We start from the raw sequence: 14,187 nt of genomic DNA on the forward strand, positions 1-14,187 counted from the left end.
ATGAGCAATATCCCAAAGTGTTATGAAAGGCACTTAACATTTCAGTGGTTTTTTGCACCATAATCTTTAGCGCTGCACCTTTTTATCTCTCTAGTCTGTTAGTATAATATATAGTAATAGTAATATAATAATAATAATAGCAATAGTAATGAAAAAACAAAAAATACATAAAATAGATTATTATTATTAATAATAATAATAATAATAATACTAATAGTAATAAAAACATAATATTAATATATAAATAAAATAAAGCAAATAAATAAATACATATAAAAATAATAATAATAATAATACCCTAGATTGTAAGCTCGAGAGAGCAGGGCCCTCGAACCTCTCGTATATTGTTTTGTTACTGTATTGTCTCATGTCCTGTCCCCCACTATATTGTACAGCGCTGAGCAAACTTTTTGGTGCTATATAAATACTGTATTATAATAATAATAATAATAATAATAATAACAATAATAATAATAATATATAAATAAAATAAAACAAATAAATAAAATATAAAATAATAATAATAATTAAGTTTAACTTGCCATTAGCAGAAAAACTATCAGTGCAAGAATTAAAAATAAACTCTAAGGCTACAGTGGCAAACTGGCTGTCTAATGCTTTCCCTGGTTTGGCAGATATACTTGGACAGGTGACCCCCCCATCAGGTGACTCCCCGCAGGTGATCCCCCCTTCTTCCTATATATAACAAACAAAGGGGGGGGGGATTTAGTAAAACCGGTGCACACAGAATTTTCTGCTCGTTCCATTAAGCTTTGACAGTAAAACCTAGAAGCTGGTTGGTTACTATGCATAGCTGCTCCAGATTTAGTTTTAGTAAATGCCCCCAGAAGCTACCTTGTAGTTTGCTGCTTTGCTCCATCCATGATGCAAGTTACATATGATCGTTACCTTATTCCACGCTCTCAGTGTCCCGTCAGACACAGGATCCTCTCCACCTGGCTCTTTAATCCGGGAAAGTTGTCCCAGGAATCACATCACACTGCTTACTTTGAAGCTAATGACAAGCTCAGGGCACACCACACCAAAACCACATGCTTGCAATAATGCTGAGCGCTGCCCAGGAAAAACAAGAACAGCTACAATCTGATTGCTACAAATGATTCGAGCTCAGCCTCTTCTGCTGACTAACAAGGAAGGGGACGGGAGGCATCTCCGCCATCTTCATTTCTGCCTGGAGCTCCATCTTAAACAATCCCAACTTCAAAGAGTTACATTAAAGGCACCTCTCTGTTTTTGTTCCACTTTGCAGTCAAGCATAGGACTTGACAGACAGGTCTGCAGCCAGACAGTGGAAAGATGCAAACATGTTTGGTAGAAAGCTCAAAGGTTTGGTCTGGTCTGAACAGGGATTTTTGTTTGGAGTGGGTGCTGGCAGGTTCAAGCCCAACTCTGGGAAACTGGAAAATGAAATTGTCTTTTGCAGTGGGACTGTGCCCTACTGCTCATTTCGGAAAGAAGATTTAAGCCGGCCAGGGGCGGACTGACAACTCATGGGGCCCCTGGGCAATAGGGGATCATGGGGCCCCTGTGTCCTTGCCCAAACTCAAAAAAGCCTATGAAAAAGGTACCAGGGGCATCTCATGGGGCCCACTACTGACCCCAAACCCTCGGGCAGTGCCCGAGTTTCCAAATGATAAGTCCGCCCCTGAAGCCGGCCATACATGGATTGAAATTCCCTGAATTTTGAACCATCTATAGGCAATCTTTGATTGATCTGCGTCCAACCAGTCTGTTGGAAATTTGTCTCTCGTTCAGCACCACCGTCTAGTGTGTTCTGATGGCAGAGATGTCTCCCTGCGGTCAGAATACAATAGCTCAGCAGGAGGGATTCCCCCATCCACATCAAGTGTATGGATGGGGGAATCAAGTCATTTTCTGTTGTTTGCTGGTAGAACGAATACAAATTACTCATGTATGGCAGCCTTACATATCTGCCCCTCTACACTAATAGACCAGTCCCCACAGTGTCTTTTCCCAATGCTCCATCAGTCCGATGTTCTGACATCACCAAAACCGATGCAGTGTCCATAACATTAGATGTATTGATGCCGAGGGAGAGTCCACTGCCGGAGCATGGGGGAGCACCATATGCCAAGAATGCAGAGGATCAGGTAAGTAAAAGTGCTTTTACTCTCCTCTAAAATAAACAAGCAGTTAAAGCAGGACTTCACCTAAAACAGGAAGTTCCACTGTATGTTCCCCCCTTCTCTTCCTCTTTTGGAGGTTTTTATTTTCAGAGAGCAGGTACCTAGTTTTGACAGGTACCCGCCCCCACTTCTGCTCAGGTAGCCTAGGCCAAGGGTGTCAAACGGGCGGCCCTCCAGCTGTTGCCAAACTACAAGTCCCATGAGGCATTGCAAGATTGACAGTTACAAGCATGACTCCCAAAGGCAGAAGCATGATGGTACTTGTAGTTTTGCAACAGTTGGAGGGCCACCAGTTTGACATCCCTAGCCTAGGCGATCTCAGGAGAAAAGCCTAATAAGGCAGCCAGAGGTGATTCTAAACATGTTGCGGCCACAAAGTAAACCAATAACAAAGTCAAATTTGACAGGCAGTCCCAACTGTCAAACTTGCCCATTTATGTGAAGGGGATTGTGCCACAACCACAAGCCAATGTCAATATTTCATCTCACACTTTCCTGGATAAGACTTAGGAGTAGCGGGTGCTGAAGCAACAACCAGCTGGAAATGGAGACATCACAGATTAAAAGCACATATTCGCCAGCACACCTGGGGTTATCGAATAACATCCAGAATTTGTATTGAAGAACGTTCACATAACAGAGGACATCGTTAAGGTGCAACGTTTTAGAGCCACACATGACCCCTCCGTCAGGCATGTGATTATGTGCTTGACAAAGGGGTCCTGTATGGCTCCGAAACATTGCACTATATCCTCTGTGATGTGATCGTTCCATAATAAAGATTCTGGATGTTATTCGATGATCCGTAGTGTGGTGGCGAATACGTGTATACAACTGCGAGCCAAACACTTGGAAGCCACCGTTCTACCAATCTTCGGTCATTTTTTGTGAATTTCTTTTTGCACGTTAGTATTGTGTTTCATGTGTATTTTCAGGCTTGAACAAATTTTGTTCTAGCCAATGAAAAGCTAGTTCCTAGGGGGAGCAAACAGTTGTTATGTGCGAAAAAAGCACATTATGTGTGTTTTTCAGGCTCTCTCGCTGAAGTCTATTAGGGCTATAAATGCGTGATCATGCCCCAAAGATGCTATTGTACTTTTCCTGAGCTTCGAGCTTCAGCAGATGGCTCAGATGCGAGCAGGCACACTAGAATAACAAGGAAATTCTGATTTCCAAAGCAATTTAATTCCATTCTGGAAACACACTTCAAATCGCCCAGGTGTGAATGGGGCTTATTATCTAATCTTTAGGGTTATCCAGTTATTGTTTAATATGGAGGTGCCCTTGTTACATAAAGTTGGGTCTCACAATATCAAACCTCTCTGGCTTCAAGATGGACTTCTTGGGCTTACCTTGAGATGAAGGAAGACTTGAGACTGATAGTTCTGCTGGTATCTCCCCCAGGGTTGCCTTAAACGCAGGCCATGTTTCTAACAACAAGGTAAAGATGAGGTATAAACTTATAAATTTTTGTAGCACATATTACTATTGACTGATAGTCAAACCAGGTTGCACCATTGTTTTTCAATGGTCCATTGGGCTGCTGCTATTGTGAAGATTTAAAGTGGAGCTCCACCCAAAAGGGGAAGTTACGTTTTAAGGCTTCCCCCCCCCCTTGCTCCCCGTTATAGATTGGTACCTTTGGGGAGCAGGGAGGGTACCCGAATTTGACAGGTACCTGCTCCCACTTCCACTGCGATCAACTAGGCGGACGGAAATAGAAGTTGTCCTCCCCGTAGTCTTCTGGGACACATGACAGGTTCCAGAAGACTACAGGGCCATTCACAAAGCGCAGCGCTTCTTGCACATGCACAGTGGGTGCCCAATTGTGAAGCCACAAGCTGTCACAGCCAAGTGCCCACAGTGAAGATGCCGGCGCCGGGGACACAGTACAGCTGATGAACCCGGCTGGTGTGAGGACACCACAGGATCGAAGAACAGGTGAGTGTCTGTTTTTTGTAGCTGCTGACTTTTATTTATTTTTTATTTTGACTGGAGCTCCACTTTAAGCCAGTTAGACGGTTCTAATTTCAGCAGGTTCAGCAGGGATCTGGAATTAATTTATTTTTTACTATGGAGAGTGCAGAAAGTGGAGTGAGACTCCATGTGGCAGGGCAAAATAATTCTGATGGGGAGATCTTACAGTTGGAAGCCACACATAACTAACTAGGCTCCAAGACCTCCTTTAAATGCAGCCATAATGCTTGATTCTGTTTTGGATAGAGTAGGGAAGGGTTAGAACCAGGGGCGGACTGACAACTCATGGGGCCCCCGGGCAATAGGGGACCATGGGGCCCCTGTGTCCTTGCCCAAACTCAAAAAAGCCTATGAAAAAGCTACCAGGGGCATCTCATGGGGCCCCCTACTGACCCCGGGCCCTTGGGAAGTGCCCAAGTTTCCAAATGGTCAGTCCGCCCTGGTTAGAAACCATATTGGGGTTTTTATTGCTGTCTAAGACCCTAATGGAGAGTGTGGCAGACCCAACCGGGACAGGGGCTTTTGGAGGGGACTGCAGGCTAGCATCTTGCCTACTGACCATGGCCTTGGCATCTGAGGGGGCTCTATAATTTGGTGTGTTTTGGGGAGACATGGACTCGAATCTGAAGTAAACTACTCCAAATGTCCCCCCCCCAGGCTCCCTCAGATGCAGTCCCCTCCAAAAGCCCCTGTCCCTGTTGGGTCTGCCACAGAGAGATTTTCCCCATACTTTCTGTCAGGACAGGAAATGATGAGAAATCTCTCTATTGGGAGCATAAACAAAAGCAAAAAACTTTTGCAGCCCATTGTGTACAATGTGCCTGTATACACAGGCATGTAAACAAGCGCTGCATTTTCAGCCTGTATTTTGTGCCGTTATGCACAAATATGCATGGATATGAGCAGAGTTATTTTCAACATTCATAGATTTTGCCTATGGAATGTATTGAACGCATGAATCCACACAACACAAAATAACAAGACACTGAAATGACGTCCAGAAATGCTGATGCGCAAACATCAGTACCGCGTGCAAGAGCCGCAGCGTGGGGAAGACTTTGAGATCCCGATATTATGGGTATAGTCATGTGCACTTTCCTTTCCTGCTGACAACAGCACCCCCCATTTATTTTTTATGGGTCACAGGGCCAGGAAGTAGGGTAAATCTCCTCAATGGGGGTCACACACAGAAATAAAACTTTACAGTAAATTTAAATCGTCCCCACCCTACAAAAACAAAGACACCAAATGCTTCTGACAACTAGAAGGGTGAATTATCACACTAGATATCTGTTACAGGTCAAGATGGCTGGTCTAGGTCAGACCCCGGCTTCTTATATGTATTCAAATGTATCTATGGTCAAAATGTAAACTATTATAATCATTTTCACATTGTACTTCAATTATTTCCTAATAATCTGTACAATCTTAAAATTAGTAAACTTACTTTGTGACGTTCCCCACTCATTTAACTCCTGGAATTCTGTGGCACATTTTCAATATGCCCAGTAGGTAGGCCCTGCTGTGTCACACATTTCACAGAGACTGCTTTCTGAACTACAGAAGGGCTGAGAGGAGGAGTTTCAGGAGGCGGAGTCAGTACAGGAATTGGCTTGCAGACAGCAAGGTACCATGGGATATGTAGTCCTTAGAAGTGGAAGGTAAACAGCAGAGAAGTTGCAAAGCATGCAGGGAATCCAGGAAGTTGTGGATAGAGATGCCCATCAAACAGGCAGAACTCACAAAATAAAAGGAGATTTTTCAAGTAATCTTATATTGGTTTGTCAAATATAACTATTGTTTGTATTGTTATTGCAAAGCTGATGTTACAAAATTAAATGTATGCTGTGACCATAGATTTCATTTGAATACTACCAAAACTCCTGACTTTGTTCCTGTCCACCTGGGAGTTTAGGGTATCCCGATTTATTTTGTATTTCAGCTCTTCCTGTTACATTCCCATTACATAATATAATATACTGTATTTTTCGCTCCATAAGGCACATTTTTTTCCCCCCAAAAAATGGGGGGAAATGTCTGTGTGTCTTATTCCGCCCGTCGCCGTGTTAGAATACCGGGCCGGCCGCTCGTCTCTTCTGTGCAGCAGAACCTGTCCTCGGTCCTACCTGTTTCTCGGTCCAGCGGTGTCCTGACCGTCTTCTTTCCCTGGCGCCGGCATCTTTAGTCCCACTGCGCATGCACGAGAAGCACTGCGCTTTGTAAATGGTCCAGCAGTCTTCTGGGACTTGTCAGGTGTCCCAGAAGATCGGGAGGGATGACTACTCTGCGGAAGTGGAAGCGGGTACCTGTTAAATTCGGGTACCCGCTCCCCAAAGGTCTGCAGTCTCTGGTCATCTCCTGTACTATGTCTGCAGTCTCTGGTCATCACCTGTATTATGTCCGCAGTCTCTGGTCATCCCTGTATTATGTCCGCAGTCTCTAGTCATCTCCTGTACTAAGTCCGCAGTCTCTGGCCATCTCCTGTACTATGTCCACAGTCTCTGGCAGGGGCGGACTGACAACTCATGGGCCCCCGTGTCCTCGCCCACACCCAAAAAAGCCTATGAAAAAGCCAATGAAAGGTACCAGGGGCATCTCATGGGGCCCCCTACTGACCCCGGGCCCTTGGGCAGTGCCCGAGTGCTTGAATGGTCAGTCCGGCCCTGGTCTCTGGTTATCTCCTGTACTATGTCTGCAATCTCTGACCATCTCCTGTATCATGTCTGCAGTCTCTGGTCATCTCCTGTAGCATGTCTGCAGTCTCTGGTCATTTCCTGTACTATGTCCGCAGTCTCTGGTCATCTCCTGTACTACGTCTGCAGTCTCTGGCCATCTCCTGTAGTATGTCTGCAGTCTCTGGTCATCTCCTGTACTACGTTCGCAATCTCTGGTCATCTCCTGTAGTATGTCTGCAGTCTCTGGTCATCTCCTGTACTATGTCCTCAGTTTCTGGTCATCTCCTGTACTATGTCCTCAGTCTCTGGTCATCCCCTGTACTGTGTCCGCAATCTCTGGTCATCTCCTGTAGTATGTCTGCAGTCTCTGGTCATCTCCTGTACTATGTCCTCAGTCTCTGGTCATCTCCTGTACTATGTCCTCAGTCTCTGGTCATCTCCTGTACCATGCCTGCAGTCTCTAGTCATTTCCTGTACTATGTCTGCAGTCCATTGGTTCAGAATATTTTTTTTCTTGTTTTCCTCCTCTAAAACCTAGGTGTGTCTTATGGTCAGGTGCATTTTATGGAGCGAAAAATATGGTAAATGGAAAAATCCAACAGAAAGGGTGGGAAACCCTTATAATTACCACAACAAGTGGCCATATTAGTTTTGTGTGGACTGACATTTTAAATGATCGTTCCGTCTTGTCAGACAAGTTGCAGGCTACAATGCAGCATGTGCCTGTGGTTTCAAGGTGTCACTATAGACACAACTTTTTTCTCATTTTGGATCGACTAAGGGAGGGTTATAATCCCTGTCAATTTTTTGTGTCTCCATTGGAGAGATTTCCCTTCACTTCCTGTCCCTTAGCCAAAACAGGAAGAGGGAGGAAATCCCTCCATAGTGAGGGAACTCCAGTGTGTCACCATGGTCACCAGAATTTGTGTCCCCATTGGACGATTTCCCCTTTATTAGTGTTCTGATGTCAACCCAAAATGTGGGGTTTCCTTTTTTCTTCCACTTTCGATGATAACAGTACACAGGACAAATAGAGAGAGTGAATCTCCCTGATGGGAGCATAGACAGCAATAGAAACCTGACAGGTGTTCTAATCCCTCTCCACTCTAAAACTAAAAAAAGTTTTACCTTTAGTTACACTTTAAAGCAGGCCATAGATGAGTCAAAAAAACAAAACCAAATTCGTGTCAAACATCGAAACATTATTTTTGTTCACATCATTAATGTGCCAGCTGCGACACGCGATTTTCGTGTTGCAATCGAAAGTACCTGACAACATGCTGTTTTTTTTTTAAGAAAATGTAAACAATTGTTTGCACAACAGAATGGGCTATTTCTGTTTTTTGATCAACAGAACTTTAGTTTTTCGGTTCATCTACATCATGAAAAAGTGAAACTTCACCCTCTCAATCAACATGGACTATTTTTAATCATTATGTTGCTAGCATTAGTAAATGGATAGGGAAGTATATAATATTTACTTCTTTTAAACTTTTTTTTTTGCATTTCTTCAGTTACTTCCTGGTTTCCATGCCTAGGCAAATGATGTCATACATCTCAGCAGTCTTCAGGAGGGGAGGGTTCTTGGCTCAGCCAATGCCTAAGCTAAGGGCAGATGGAGTCCAGGAAGTAAGGGCTACACAAAGCATCCGCCTTTCTGGCCGCTGCCAGAAATGCCAGGGGGTGTTTTTCAAAACGATTTCTCAGAAAAATAAAGCATGGAGACATAGATGGATGGGTGAGTTTGTTTTGAATATTAACAATGAATTAAACAGCATTTTTGGTTTGTGGTGCAGTGCAGTTCCACTTTAAAGGATGGGTAGATGTCAACCATGCAGCAGGTTATTAGCCCATGCATGATCCATCAATCAGCCCTTTGGGACATTCCCTTTCTGCCAGGCAAGCTTCCCACACATTGTATGCTTTGATGCTGGTTTATCTCTGCTTAAACAACAGAGCCTGTATTGGCTTTGGGACACAAATCAGGCCTGTGAGATGCTGGGATTGTGTTTGAATCCTGGGACAATCTCACAGAAGATGGGGCGATTTGGGGGCAATGAGTAAGTGCGGAGGATGATAAACCTTTAGACATGTCCACTGACAAAAAGTAATTTGTGTACTCAAGGCTATCATTACATATATCAACCACATACAATTATCAGAATAAATTTTTTTTATGATAGTACCGTAGTCCTTTAAAGAAAGAGCTGTTATGTTGAAGCACAGTTTTACAACGTAGTAAAAAATCATTACAAAGGTACAAATTAAGAACTGCAATCTGGGGCTATTCATTTGATAGCAGTTACTGGCAATACATAAAAAATAATGGGAATTCATAATTCTATTAAGCAAATTCTCTTTTTATAGTACCTTGTACAAGTAAACCTGTGACCACACTATAGACATTCAATTATTCACATATACCTAGCTAGAAAAATATGAGCAATAAAGTACACCCTCACTGACCTCTCTGTAGCTGCAAGCACTCTGGAGCAATTCATCCTCAAAGTTCACTGCAAAAGCACTGAAATTGTCCTAGTCATTCGCTTAGTAAAACCTGAAATACATGGAGCGAACTATAGCTGCTTTTTGATGAACTGGTTGAATATCGAGCCCTGTTGGCCCTCTCCCACCCAACATTTTTCTATTCAAAAATCTAAGGAGTTGGCAGAACAACAGTTTCATCCAATGAGATGCAGCCACTATTTGGGTTATTGATAGCCATGGGTGCCAGCTGTCAGAACACAATAGCCATCAAGGGACATTCCTCCATCCACACACTGAGCTGAACAAGATTAGGATTACTAAAATGTATGGCCAGCTTAACTCTACTCACCCCGCTCCTCCCTCCTAGCAGTGACTCCTAGCCTAGTGCCTTCTAATTTTCTAATTTCTAATGTAGATATACAGCAGAAGGTCTGGTAAGGGGAGCTAAAACTGAGCCGATGTAGCCAACACAACCACATAGAGCAGTAAAAATTGACAAAACTAAATAAAAATATCCTTTTAAAGTTAATCTATAAATTTGTCCATTTATGGCAAAATGACAGGTTCTCTTAAACCTTTTTCCACCCTTCCCCCCACTAATACCCACCTTTGCTGCATTCCCCCTTTACTCTGTTAAGTCTGCAGAAGCCCTGAGTCTAACCACTCTGGAAGTTTCATGTTGGTCACTAAGTTAATGACTTCCTTCAGGTGGCAGTATTTGGGTCTTAAGACTGGCCACAATCACAGGGAAGAAGAGGAAAAGTCACACAGTTACATTGGTCAAGCTTGGAGTAAAAGACCACTTACACTTTACACAACCCAAAGGCATGGAGTGAAGCTTCTATATACTTTGAGAGGTTTTGCACACTCATGATCCAGGCAAAGTCCATGGGAGGGTTCTGCTATGCTGCTTGAACAGGTAGACCATACAGCCACCAATCCACCTCTCCGACAGAACATCTGTCATTGGCCACCTCAGCCTCCTTTCCTTAACTGGCTGCTCCTTCATCATTTTACTTGTTACTCTCCAGTACTCATAAGGTTAACATGAAGGTTTACACTTTGTTCTCTATTCCCATTTACTGTAGACGTTCACTCTTATGCCATTTATGGAAACATGCCAGGTTCTCTTAAATCTCTTTCCCCTACTAATACCCACCATTATTGCATTCCCCCATCACTCTGTCAGTCTGAAGGAGCCCTGGGTCTAACCCTTCTGGAAGCTCCGTGTTGGTCACTGAGTTAATGACCTCCTTTAGGTGGCAGTGTATGGGTCTTATGACTGGCCGCAATCACTGCCAGGAAGAGGAACAGTCACTTGCTCTCTCATATTCAGGAGCGTTTGGCATTTTCATGGACTTCTGACAAACAAATGGATTGTTCGGGGACGTAGCATAATCGAGCATCAGTGACTGTTTGAGTGAAAAAGATTAAAAGAACTTGTTACGTTGCCCCAAACGGGATTCAAGTTCCTTTCATAAGCAGAGCTGTCCTTTAATAATCTTATAATTCCCATGATTACCACATCTCATATCCCTTATGACTCTTCAGCTGACTTAAAATATTGCTATACAAGATGCTCCTAATCAGCTTTAATGACGCTCATTACATGGATATCACAAATTACATTTTTGTACGTAGTTAAAATATCGTACTGACTGTACTATGGCAGCAACACTGAGATATCCATTCCGAAACATAGCCCAAACAATTATGTGACGTGGTCACATAAGAACATAAATAGATTTGCAATGGCTATTGAATACCACACAGACTAAAAATTGTCCATTAAAGACAGTCATTAGGTTCAATTCTGTCCAGAGTTGGCAGGAGGTCACCATAGTCTACTCTGTTAGGTGTAAACCAAAGTCAACCTCTTTGAACCAGATGAGGTCTGGAATGTACACTGGGTAATGTTACAAAAAGCAAACACAAATCTTATCAATGTAAGATAAAGGCTAATGACATTCTACACAGAGCACTGATAAACTTTATGGAACAACTTCTGTGACACTCTACAGAGGTCTTCTGCTGTGTTGTCTACAATTCAAACAACATAAATCAGTAGGGGAAAGAAGAAAAATGGCCATATAAAAGTAGAACTTCTTTCAAGTGTTTGTATCGAAATTTAGAATAATTGTGTCCGTCAGAGCATTCAATGGTACCATTGTGGACTCAACAAATTTAATGAAAATTTTCTTTGATTGCCTTGCTAACATTTTGAATTCTGCATTCGAATTCAGGATGCACATGTACATTACGAAATGTTTTTTCTGAAACAAAACAACATTCACAGTTAAAATTTTCTGCTTTTGGAAACATTTTTTACCCTGTTCTGTGGATTGTCCTCATAATTGTGGTCAAAAACAATCACCCAGTTGATCCCTTAAACTATTATAAAATCGAATGAATGAACAACATTTTTGAACAACATTCTAACGGAGTATGAGCAGCATACAGAAGAATTCCAGGTAAAGATATTTTCACATAGTTAGTTACATTGGTCAAGCTTGGAGGTATGGATGGAAGCAGCTGTGTACTTCTCTAGGCTTCACACACTCGTTGTCCAGGCCCAGTCCATAAGAGGGTTCTCCTACACAGTGGGCCCTAATTTAGGGTACCTTCTGCCTAGATGGGTAGACCATACAGCCATCAATCTACCCCACAGTCAGAACCTTTGTCAATGGCCACCACCGTCTCCCATCCTAAACTGGCTGCTCCTCCTTCCCTTTACTTGTTACTCTCCATACCCATAAGGTTAACATGAAGATATACACTTTGTTCCCTGTTCCAGTTTACTGGAGGATTTCAGTCTTATGCTGTACTCCCAGTAAATCAGACCAAACAAATCACTTAACCAGTAACTCAGTTTACTGAATAAATGACATGGTTATACAATTTCTCTCTGTAAGGTTGGTTCCATCAATTACATGATAGTGCAACAGGTTAATAAAGTAACAGAGTTCCTCTTTAACGTATGGTGTGAATCTTTAGGGCTATGATGTGTTGTCTTACACTTCTAGCTTGTAGCAATACCCACCAAAGGTAATAAGGCTCGTCAAAATCCCTATCAGGTTCCCGCAGGGCAACCCTATTTAAGTGCAGCACTACATCTGTGTGTGCGTGTGGTCCATCTCTCTCCCATGATCAACCTCTTTCTCCTCCATGGACCAACCCCCTCCTGCTTAAATATCACATCTATGGGGGCGCTCCACAGGCCAAATGGCTGACGCACTAAAAGTTAATCCCATACATCACATAGACCCCGAAGACCACATAGATGAGTTCTTACTAGAAAAAATATTTTAAACAACAGACAGCATGGATTCATGAAAGACAGAAGTTGTCAAACAAATCTGATTTCTTTTTATGAGGAGGTGAGCAAAACCTTGGACAGAGGGGTAGCGGTGGACGTGGTATACTTGGATTTTGCAAAAGCGTTTGACACAGTTTCCCACACATGGCTAATGTGTAAGGTAAAGTCTACAGGCTTGGAAAAATCTGTATGTAAATGAATAGAAAACTGGTTAAAAGATCGTATTCAGAGAGTAGTGGTTAATGATTCTTACTCTGAATGATCTCGGGTCATCAGTGGTGTACCCCAAGGTTCAGTGTTGGGACCCTAACTTTTTAATAAATTTATAAACAATATAGGGTCTGGGATTAAAAATACCATTTCAGTTTTAGCAGATTACACCAAGCTGTGCCGGGGAATAACGTCCTTACTGGATGTCTCCAATTTACAAGCCGACCTCAATGCTCTGTGTAATTGGGCAACTATGTGGCAAATTAAGTTTAATGTTGATAAATGTAAGGTTATGCACTTGGGGGCTAAGAATATGCATGCATCATACATATTAGGGGGGTACAACTGGGGGAATCAATGGTGGAGAAGGATCTGGGAGTTCTGGTAGATCAAAAGCTTAATAATGGCATGCAATGCCAAGCTGCTGGTTCTAAAGCGAGCAAAATAATCTCTTGTATTAAAAGAGGTATAGACTCCAGAGAGAGAGATATCATATTACCCCGGTAAAAATCATTAGTAAGACCTCATCTGGAATATGCAGTTTCGTTTTGGGCACCAATTCACAAAAAGAACATTGGGGAACTGGAGAAAGTACAGAGAAGGGCAACCAAACTGATAAGAGGCATGGAGGAGCTCAGCTATGAGGAAAGATTAGAGGAACTGAATTTATTCTCTCTTGAGAAGAGGAGATTAAGGGGGGATATGATCTCCATGTATAATACATAAGGGGGGGTATGATCACCATGTATAATACATGAGGGGGGATATGATCTCCATGTGTAAATACATCAGTGGTTCATATAGTGAACTCGGTGTAGAGCTATTCACCCTGAGGTCATCACAGAGGACAAGGGGGCGCTCTTTACGTCTGGAGGAAAAGAAATTTAATCTCCAAACACGGAAAGGTTTCTTCACAGCGAGAGCTGTGAAAATGTGGAAGAGACTCCCTCAAGAGTTGGTTCTGGCCAGCTCAGTGGATTGCTTTAAAAAAGGCCGGGATTCTTTCTTAGATACACAGAATATAACTGGATACTAACATTTATAGGTAAAGTTGATCCAGGAAATATCCGATTACCTCTCGGGAGATCAGGAAGGAATTTTTTTCCCTGCAGGAGCAAATTGCATCATGCTTTGCTGGGTTTTTTGTCTTCCTCTGGATCAACTCTGGATATAGGATTATCACTTTTTTTTTTATGGTTGAACTGGATGGACTTTTGTCTTTTTTCAGCCAGACTAACTATGTAACTGTGTAATCACCAGGCAGTACTTTTAAGTGCAAGGTACAACTAATACAGTTGCCACCTGTCTACAAACCAGGGGCGGACTGACCATTTGGAAACTCGGGCACTGCCCG

General features: G+C 42.7%; 1 protein-coding gene across 9 annotated transcripts in view; it reads right to left on the reverse strand.

Moving 5' to 3' along the window:
• PPFIBP2 (PPFIB scaffold protein 2) overlaps positions 1 to 14,187 on the reverse strand; it is a 297,974-nt gene that overhangs the window by 234,752 nt on the left and 49,035 nt on the right. For 2 of the 9 annotated variants that reach the window (XM_089675859.1, XM_089675860.1), the window contains exon 1: positions 910 to 1,135. The exons of 1 other annotated variant lie outside the window; for it this stretch is intronic. The gene's annotated coding sequence lies outside the window, so the exon portion shown is untranslated. Of the gene's footprint in view, positions 1 to 909; positions 1,138 to 14,187 lie in introns of those variants that run through there. 6 more of the 9 variants (XM_089675858.1, XM_089675855.1, XM_089675857.1 and 3 more) reach the window with 6 other exon arrangements.

The sequence above is a fragment of the Staurois parvus genome, unplaced genomic scaffold (assembly GCF_062004578.1).
Source record: "Staurois parvus isolate SC_StPar_1 unplaced genomic scaffold, SC_StPar_1.0 ptg000159l, whole genome shotgun sequence".
NCBI classification, from domain to species: domain Eukaryota; kingdom Metazoa; phylum Chordata; class Amphibia; order Anura; family Ranidae; genus Staurois; species Staurois parvus.